Raw genomic sequence first — 7865 nt, forward strand, 5'->3', positions numbered from 1 at the left:
CTATTTCAATGTAGTTTTACAATTGTTTATGTGAAATACCGGTATTAACAAGTCACCACGTGTCCCTCCTTCATCTATATAATGTCCTCTGTTGATATCAGTCACAAAGTTAGGTTGGAATATTTAGTCCTTTGCCTGACACATCTTTAAACACAGTCCAGAACAATGCATACTTAGAAGCGTGTTAGTATTATGATAAACCATAATTGTGATCCTAACCAGTTATGTCATCTTAATCACTTTGACGGCTGTTCTAGAAAAAGTACGAAGAATAATTGGTTGCCTGAAGCCAAAGGATACAATTCATGTCCAATCTTCCCAGATGTGATCTTCTCCCGGATAATTTGGCTTGATTTCTTTAGCTTCATTAGGCGACAAAGTATACATGTGCCACGATGAATATTGATTTATTTCCTATTAAAAAATTATAATGAGAGGCAAGTATTGCTTTAGAATAGAGTCAATAATTAAGTCTACGAATATATCTTCAGAATATTACTTTCTATATCATTGTTTATAGTATAACTTAAATAATTATTACCCTCGTTTTATTGTTACTTACCCCAAATAATTATTATTAAAATAATAATGTCATAAGCATATGTAATGAGGCTGATCTATTTTTAATTGGACCACTATTCACATTATTATTATTATTATTATTATTATTATTTGTTTTTACTGTTGATTAATGAGCGAATTATTTCACACATTTTTTGCAGAAACCATTGGTTGTTGGTTTACAAATTTAAATATTTCCACAGCAAAAAACGGAAATAAAGTTATACAAACATCGTGCAAATATTAAAAAACATTTTTTATTTTTATTTCTGATGCCTCTTGGTGATACTGCAATTTGCTGCTTAATTAATATATTAATGATATAATATATAATTTTTAAGCCGCATATATCAGTACCTACTTTTTATCACATGACGCTTAAGCAATGGCTTAAACATTATGGATGAGGCAGAATTTGGCATGATTTAAAAAATATTTGTGGGAAGCGTTTGGTAATGATTCCTCTAGTGCACAATAAAAAATGAAAAAAAATAGGAAAAAATATAAAATAACTAGTCCTAAAGTAGACGCGTAAATATATTTCTTTCAATTAACTAAAACGGAATTTCAGGTGTTCTCACCATGTATGAAGGTAACTAGACCTCTGGATAAACACCTGTGTGTGCTTGTTATTTGTTTGATGGCCAATCTTGTCATCTTTAGAACAGAAAGGAAACAAAAATATTTCTTTGTGGAATTCCATAAAACTTAAAACTGTTGACATCTTTACCCGTCGTGTTATTGTTGATTGAGTCCTTGCCAGATTGCGATGGATCTCAGGAGAATAGGCCATTTATAGTTGTCATAGAGCCAAATCATTGAAGCTATCCATCTGCTCTAGGGCTTCTTCAGCAGTGAAGACACTTGACAGAATGTCGCAGTCCTGTATAATTGTAGCCTTTACCTGAGGTGCTTTAACACAGGTGCTAGCTCTAATTACCTGATTTTTTTTTTGTGTGGAATATGAGCTCCCCAGTTGTTTACTTGGCTGGGTCATTTATGAATTTCCGAATACCGATCGTCTGTTCAAAATCTGTTATTATACTTTTCACTTGTTGACAATATTCATAGCAATGCTTGACACAGAATCGAACATATGTTTCCAAATTTCACTGAACAATGACTCAGTTTTTTTCTTAATTTTACAGCAAGACAGGAGGCTTCATATTTTGCATAACCTTCTTTACTGAATAACCTCCAGCAGCAAAGGAGTTAACAACCATCATAAAAGAACCAATCAAAACAGACATGACTCTATATCAGTCCCAACATCTAGCAACTCCTCCTCTTTCTTTGCTGCTTGACCTCCAGGTGAGCAATTTCCAATTACAGTCCTTATCTTATTTTAAGATATTCATTGATTTATTATTGTTTTCACATTTATAGGTTATTTTCTTTGGGTTAGGCCTTTTCATTTGGTTTCTTTCTATTCTGACCGCTTGTTTTTCAGTTTAGCCTTTTGTTTCATTTCTAATGGTACTGTTTTTTTTCGGCTAGGCCTTTTTCCCGTATTTAATTTCCTTATTTATTTTGTTTCCGCTATTTTTCTTACCTTTGTGAGTTTTTTCCGTTCACCGCGCGGTTGTATTCTCTGCCGCGTAGCTCTCTGCAGTGGCTGCAGAGAGCAGCGGCGGTTTCGCGCGCTTTTTTATTTTAGCTGCGTACCTCGCGGCTCTCCGCTCCTGCTGCGTCACGCGGCGGTTTTCCCTTCTTGGGAGACCCGCCGCGTGTCTTTTCTATTGCGGTGCGGTGCAGTGCACCGCCCGTGAATAGATCTCGGCTGGGTGACGGCTCGCGGAGAGATCAATTAGATTTCTCCGCGGGCGCGTCTCCTGCTCACGGTGTGGTGCCGTTTTCACCGCCTTCGTGTAGCGGCCATCTTTTCTGTCCTGCATTTGGATGCTTACGGCATCCATTTTGTAGGCTTCTGGGCCCTGCTGCACTTGTTATTCTTTATTGCAGGGCCTGTAGGTCGCATTTCACGGCGGTTTTGTGCCGTTTATGTTGATTTTTATTTGCTTTATTCATTATTTATGTTTTAATTAAAATTGTTAAAAAAAAAAAAAAAAAAAAAAAAAAAAAAAAAAATTCTTTTCTATGCAGCCCTGACCTTTGAGTCCTGCCTGAGCACAGTGTGTATCCCTGCTTTATTTGAGGGTAACCCCCTCTATATATATATTGAGGGTAGCCCCCTCTACATTGATTGGCCCTACCCGGGCCCCATGGTTGGTGGTTCCTGAGGGATTCCCTCTCCACCTTTATATTGCCTCTGCTTTCGTCTCAGGGTGAACCCCTGAGCCATTACACGGTGTGGCTGCCTTGTGGGCGAACCCCACTTTTCCCTATTTGTTCATCACTGCCACTCTATCTCACCAAATCCCTTACTTTGTGTTTTCCAGACTACAACTAATATACCTGGAAACATGGCAGATGATTTTGAGACGCCACTACCGGCGGCCCTTCAAGCTTGGCTTCGCTCAGCCCTGACTGCGGCTCTACCAAATGCCTTAGCAGAGACACAATCAGCCCGTCAGACACAGACTGTGTCATCTCTACCGAGGGGCGAGGATTCGGATGCTGAAGACTCTCCAGAACAGGAAGTCTCTCGCAAACGCTCCAGGGGTGATGTCCCCTTATCATCAGGCAAGGGGAAAGCCCCGCTTCAGAAATCCACTGTTGCTCCTTTGTCCATGGCTCCTGATCCTGCCGATTCTCCTACCAGGGACCCGGCGAATGATTTTGAGGTTCTGGACGAATACCAGGCTGGTTCCTCCAGCTTTGAGTCTCCATTTTTTGATTTTGGCCGGGATCCGTCTCCTGACCGCCCTAAAGCTTCCACCTCAGGACCGGACGCACCTTTTGACGTATCAGACGCGCTGGGTTGCCCGCTTTTTGACCCACGGGCTCTTCGTCATCCACGTTCGGCCGAGTGGACTCCGTCCGCCCATATAGCGGAATTTATGCGTTTCTGGCTTAGACGCCCCTTGGATAAGGAGGTTCGCCAGCGTTTACGGTCTGAATGCCCAAGACCCACTTTGCCTGAGAAGGTGTCGAACACCCCAGAGTTCGATCAGTCGTTTATAACATTCCTCTCTGGCACTGGACGTGACCCCAGAAAGGGCATCGAGCAAGGCTTACGGGCGGCACAGGATAAATTGCTGGACACTACCGGCCCAATGGCTCAGGTCTTTCAGATGGCCGACGAGGCCTTGACAGCGGGCACCCCTCTAGATGCCCACCTGGTCCGTGAATGGATCCAAAGAGCTTTCTGCCTTATCGGGAATGCTAATTGTGCCATCTCGGCGGAACGGCGGAAAGCCGCTCTCTTTAAGTTGGATGCGAAACTCGCTGACTTGGCTCCCAAGGAACTGGGCCCTGAAGCAAATGGCCTTCTCTTCGGGGAGAAGTTCATGAAGAATCTCAGCCAGCATGTGAATGTCTTCACTTCGCTGAACAAGGCTCGTTCCTCCATGAAAAGAGTTTTCCGTCAAGGAGACCGTTTTTCCTACAGAGCTGGTCGGCAGAGGGGTCGTGCCACCAGCAGAGTTGCCTTCGGCTCCAGGCCCCAGTTTCCTCACGCCTCCACGACCTACCGGTCCCAAGACCGCACCCCATTTTCCCGCGGTTCCTTCAGAGGCAGAGGTTCCTCCACCTACCGAGGGAAGACTTCGGCAGGTAAGAGTTTGTACGCCTTTTCCCCTTATTCCGGTAGCGGGCAGGCTAGCACATTTTTCCCACGCATGGGCGGCGCTCACATCAGACCCTTGGGTTCTAGAGACAGTAGCGGGGTTTCGCTTAGAGTTTGTTTCTCCTCCTTGTCAGGTCGCCCCTCCCTTTTCCCCGCGCTTGCCGTGCAGCTCCAGAGACCTTATCCATGCGGAGCTGGCCTCCCTGCGCGTGAAGGGTGCTATAGAGCGGGCCCGCGGCCCTCCTTGTTTCATCAGCAATATTTTTCTGGTGACAAAGAAGTCCGGGGAGTTCCGCCCCGTTATAAATCTCCGTTCCCTGAACACACTAGTAGTTTACCGTCATTTCAAGATGGAGGGTATCCATCTTTTGCGGGATCTGCTCCGCGAGAACGATTGGTTCACGCGGTTGGATTTAAAAGACGCTTATCTGACGGTTCCGGTCCACTCAGAACACAGGAGGTATCTCCAGTTTCATTGGAAGGACCTTCTCTGGCAATTTACCTGTCTCCCGTTCGGCCTCAGCTCGGCTCCGTGGTGTTTCACGAAGCTTCTGAAGCCGGTCATGGAGTTCCTTCGCGCTCGCGGCGTTCGGTGCATCGTCTATCTGGACGATTTGCTCCTCATGGCTCCCGACAGAGAATCTCTCATTCGGGACACGACCCTGGCAGTCCGACTATTCCAGGACCTCGGATTTATAATCAACGAGACCAAGTCGGTCCTCGTCCCTACACAGTCCATCCAGTTCCTTGGATTCACCGTGGATTCTGTTGCGGCAATGCTTCGCTTGCCACGGGACAAGGTTCTGGCTATCAAAAAGGAGATTCGAAAAATTCTTCGATCTCCTTCTGTCTCCCTCAGGTCACTGGCGCGCGTCATAGGTCTTTTATCGGCCTCCATTCAGGCCATATTTCCCGGTCCCTTGCACTATCGGGCTCTTCAGAGGTTGAAGACTCGGCACCTTCGGACGTCGGGTTCCTACGACCTTTTCGTTCCCCTTTCCGACGAAGCGCGGCTGGAGCTTCGCTGGTGGCTCTCCCACATGGACGCCTGGAATGGCCGGGCCATTTTTGGCTCGGCTCCAGATCTCGTCCTAGAATCGGACGCCAGCCTGCTTGGCTGGGGTGCGGTTTGCGACGACACGGCGACAGGGGGTCTCTGGTCAGACGACGAACGCAGTCTTCACATAAATTGTTTAGAACTCATAGCGGGTTCTTTTGCCGTCCGCAGCTTCACCAAGGCGGTCACTCATTGTTCACTTGTCCTCCGTATGGACAATGTGTCCGCGGTCCGGTACATCAACCGGCTTGGGGGCACAAGGTCTCGACTCCTGACGGAGCTCACCAAAGAGCTCTATCAGTATTGTCTGGACAATCACCTGTCCATTCGGGCGGAGTACCTCCCCGGCAAGGACAATTTGGTGGCGGATTGGTTTTCGCGCCATTGGAGGGATGCCAGCGACTGGCGTCTTCTTCGGGGGGTATTTCTGTCCCTGGATCACTCCCGGGGACCTTTTCACCTGGACCTCTTTGCCTCCAGGATGAACCGCCAGACGGAAGATTTCTTCAGCTGGCTTCCGGACCCTCTTTCCCTGGCGGCGGACGCCTTCCTCCAGACCTGGCCCCCTCTGGGCGCCTATGCATTTCCCCCATTCTCCATGATTCTGCGCACGCTCCACTACCTCTCCAGGCAGGGTGTTACGGTTCTTGTGATCACTCCGTTTTGGAGGACTCAGCCGTGGTTCCCGTTGCTTCTGGAGTTGTCCTGCGAGGACCCTCTTCTCCTCCCCTCCTCTCCGGACCTGATCCTGGACCCGGAGGGGAACCCTCATCCCCTGATTCTTCAGGACCACCTGGCACTTGTGGCTTGGCTGGTTTCAGGGGATCCTGGAATGTGCCGGGCCTATCGGCAGCGGCTAGGGAATTGCTTTGGGGCTCTTGGGCCCCTGGAACTCGGAAGTCCTATCTCCTGGCCTGGGGTGTGTGGTGTCGCTGGTGTTTGGAACACAATTTCGATCCCGTTACGGCTCCTGTAGTAGCTGTACTTAACTTTTTTGCGCACCTTTATTCTCAGGGAAAGTCTTACCGGTCCATTAATTTGTTCCGGTCGGCTATCTCTGCAGCCCACGTTCCCGTTGCTGGTCTCGGCGTCGGTAAGGATCCCTCTGTGTGTCGCCTCCTCCGAGGGATCCGTATTTCTCGCCCCCCTTCGGCGCGCTATTCCGCCTTTTGGGATGTCTCGAGTGTCCTGGACTTCCTTGAGACATGGCCGGATAATTCCTGTTTGTCTTTACGTCAGCTTTCCGCTAAGACGGCTCTGTTGTTATGTCTGGTTTCCTTTCGTCGGGTTTCCGATATCCGGGCTTTTGACGTTGACTCTTTTTCCTTTTCGCCAGTCGGTGTTTCCGTCTCTGTTTCGCGTCGAACTAAGTCTAATTCGGTCTCTGTTTCGTACCCTTACTTCCCCGATAGACCTAGACTTTGCGTTGCTCAGTCTGTTAAGGCTTACCTTTGCGCGTCTCGACCCTTTCGTAGCTCTTCCTCGGGTCCGCTTTTTATTTCCTATGTCCGTCCGTTTCGTCCTGTATCTGCTCCGACTTTGGCCAGGTGGATTAGATGGATCCTTGGCCTGGCTGGAGTTGAGCCTTCGTTTGGGGCTCATTCGGTTCGGGGCGCAGCCGCCTCGGCGGCTTTGTCTCTCGGGAGTTCTCTGGCCGATGTCCTTTCGGCTGCAGATTGGTCCCGGGAGTCCACTTTTCGTACCTTTTATTTTCGCCCTCAACCGCATGCTTCCTGCGCTCTGTTGCGGCGTTAAAATTGCAAAATATGAAGCCTCCTGTCTTGCTGTAAAATTGGGGATTAATCTAGCCTTGGTGCAGTATTAATCTAAATTTTATTAAAGACAGGAGGCGAGTATTTTCCCCCCCTTTCTATGCCCTCCCTATTTGTTTTGGGGGGATATGTCTAGAGTTGTCCCTGCTCCGCTATGTTTTACAGTTCTGTTGGGGATGTCTCTTTTGTGCCTGGTATTGTCACTTTGCTTCTATTTTTCAGGCCGTTCTGCTACTCTTTGAGTATCCCGGATCCAAGGTCCTGTTTACCGGCGGATTTCCTGTTGGTTCTGCGGTTTCTGTTCCTATCTCCGGCTGTTCGGTGGTTTGCCCTTCCTGTTCGGCATCACCGCAAAGAAAGAGGAGGAGTTGCTAGATGTTGGGACTGATATAGAGTCATGTCTGTTTTGATTGGTTCTTTTATGATGGTTGTTAACTCCTTTGCTGCTGGAGGTTATTCAGTAAAGAAGGTTATGCAAAATACTCGCCTCCTGTCTTTAATAAAATTTAGATTAATACTGCACCAAGGCTAGATTAATCCCCAATTATGACACATTTTGCTATCTGAACTTGAGACGTGCATAATATTTGAATAACAAATGAATATAAATTGGCAGTGAGAAATTATTGATCCTAGCATACCGCATTAGGAAGCTTCCTAAGATACAAAATATGTTTTCTAAGCAGGGTCCTCCAGGATAATGTGTCGTGGTGAGTTGCAAACGCTGCGTAATTCATTCATTCTGGAGTTTCTTCTTGCTGTCTGTGGACCTTCATGCCACATCCAG

At 47.3% G+C, this 7865-nt stretch overlaps 1 long non-coding RNA gene across 1 annotated transcript; it reads left to right on the plus strand.

The window, feature by feature from the left end:
* The first annotated feature begins 4179 nt into the window (after positions 1 to 4179).
* On the plus strand, positions 4180 to 7558 carry LOC128470622 (uncharacterized). The gene is made up of 2 exons (XR_008346038.1): positions 4180 to 4236; positions 7301 to 7558. It is a non-coding gene; the product is annotated as an uncharacterized LOC128470622 (long non-coding RNA).
* The last annotated feature ends 307 nt before the right edge of the window (positions 7559 to 7865 follow it).

This window comes from Spea bombifrons, chromosome 12 (assembly GCF_027358695.1).
Source record: "Spea bombifrons isolate aSpeBom1 chromosome 12, aSpeBom1.2.pri, whole genome shotgun sequence".
In the NCBI taxonomy this organism is placed as follows: Eukaryota; Metazoa; Chordata; class Amphibia; order Anura; family Pelobatidae; genus Spea; species Spea bombifrons.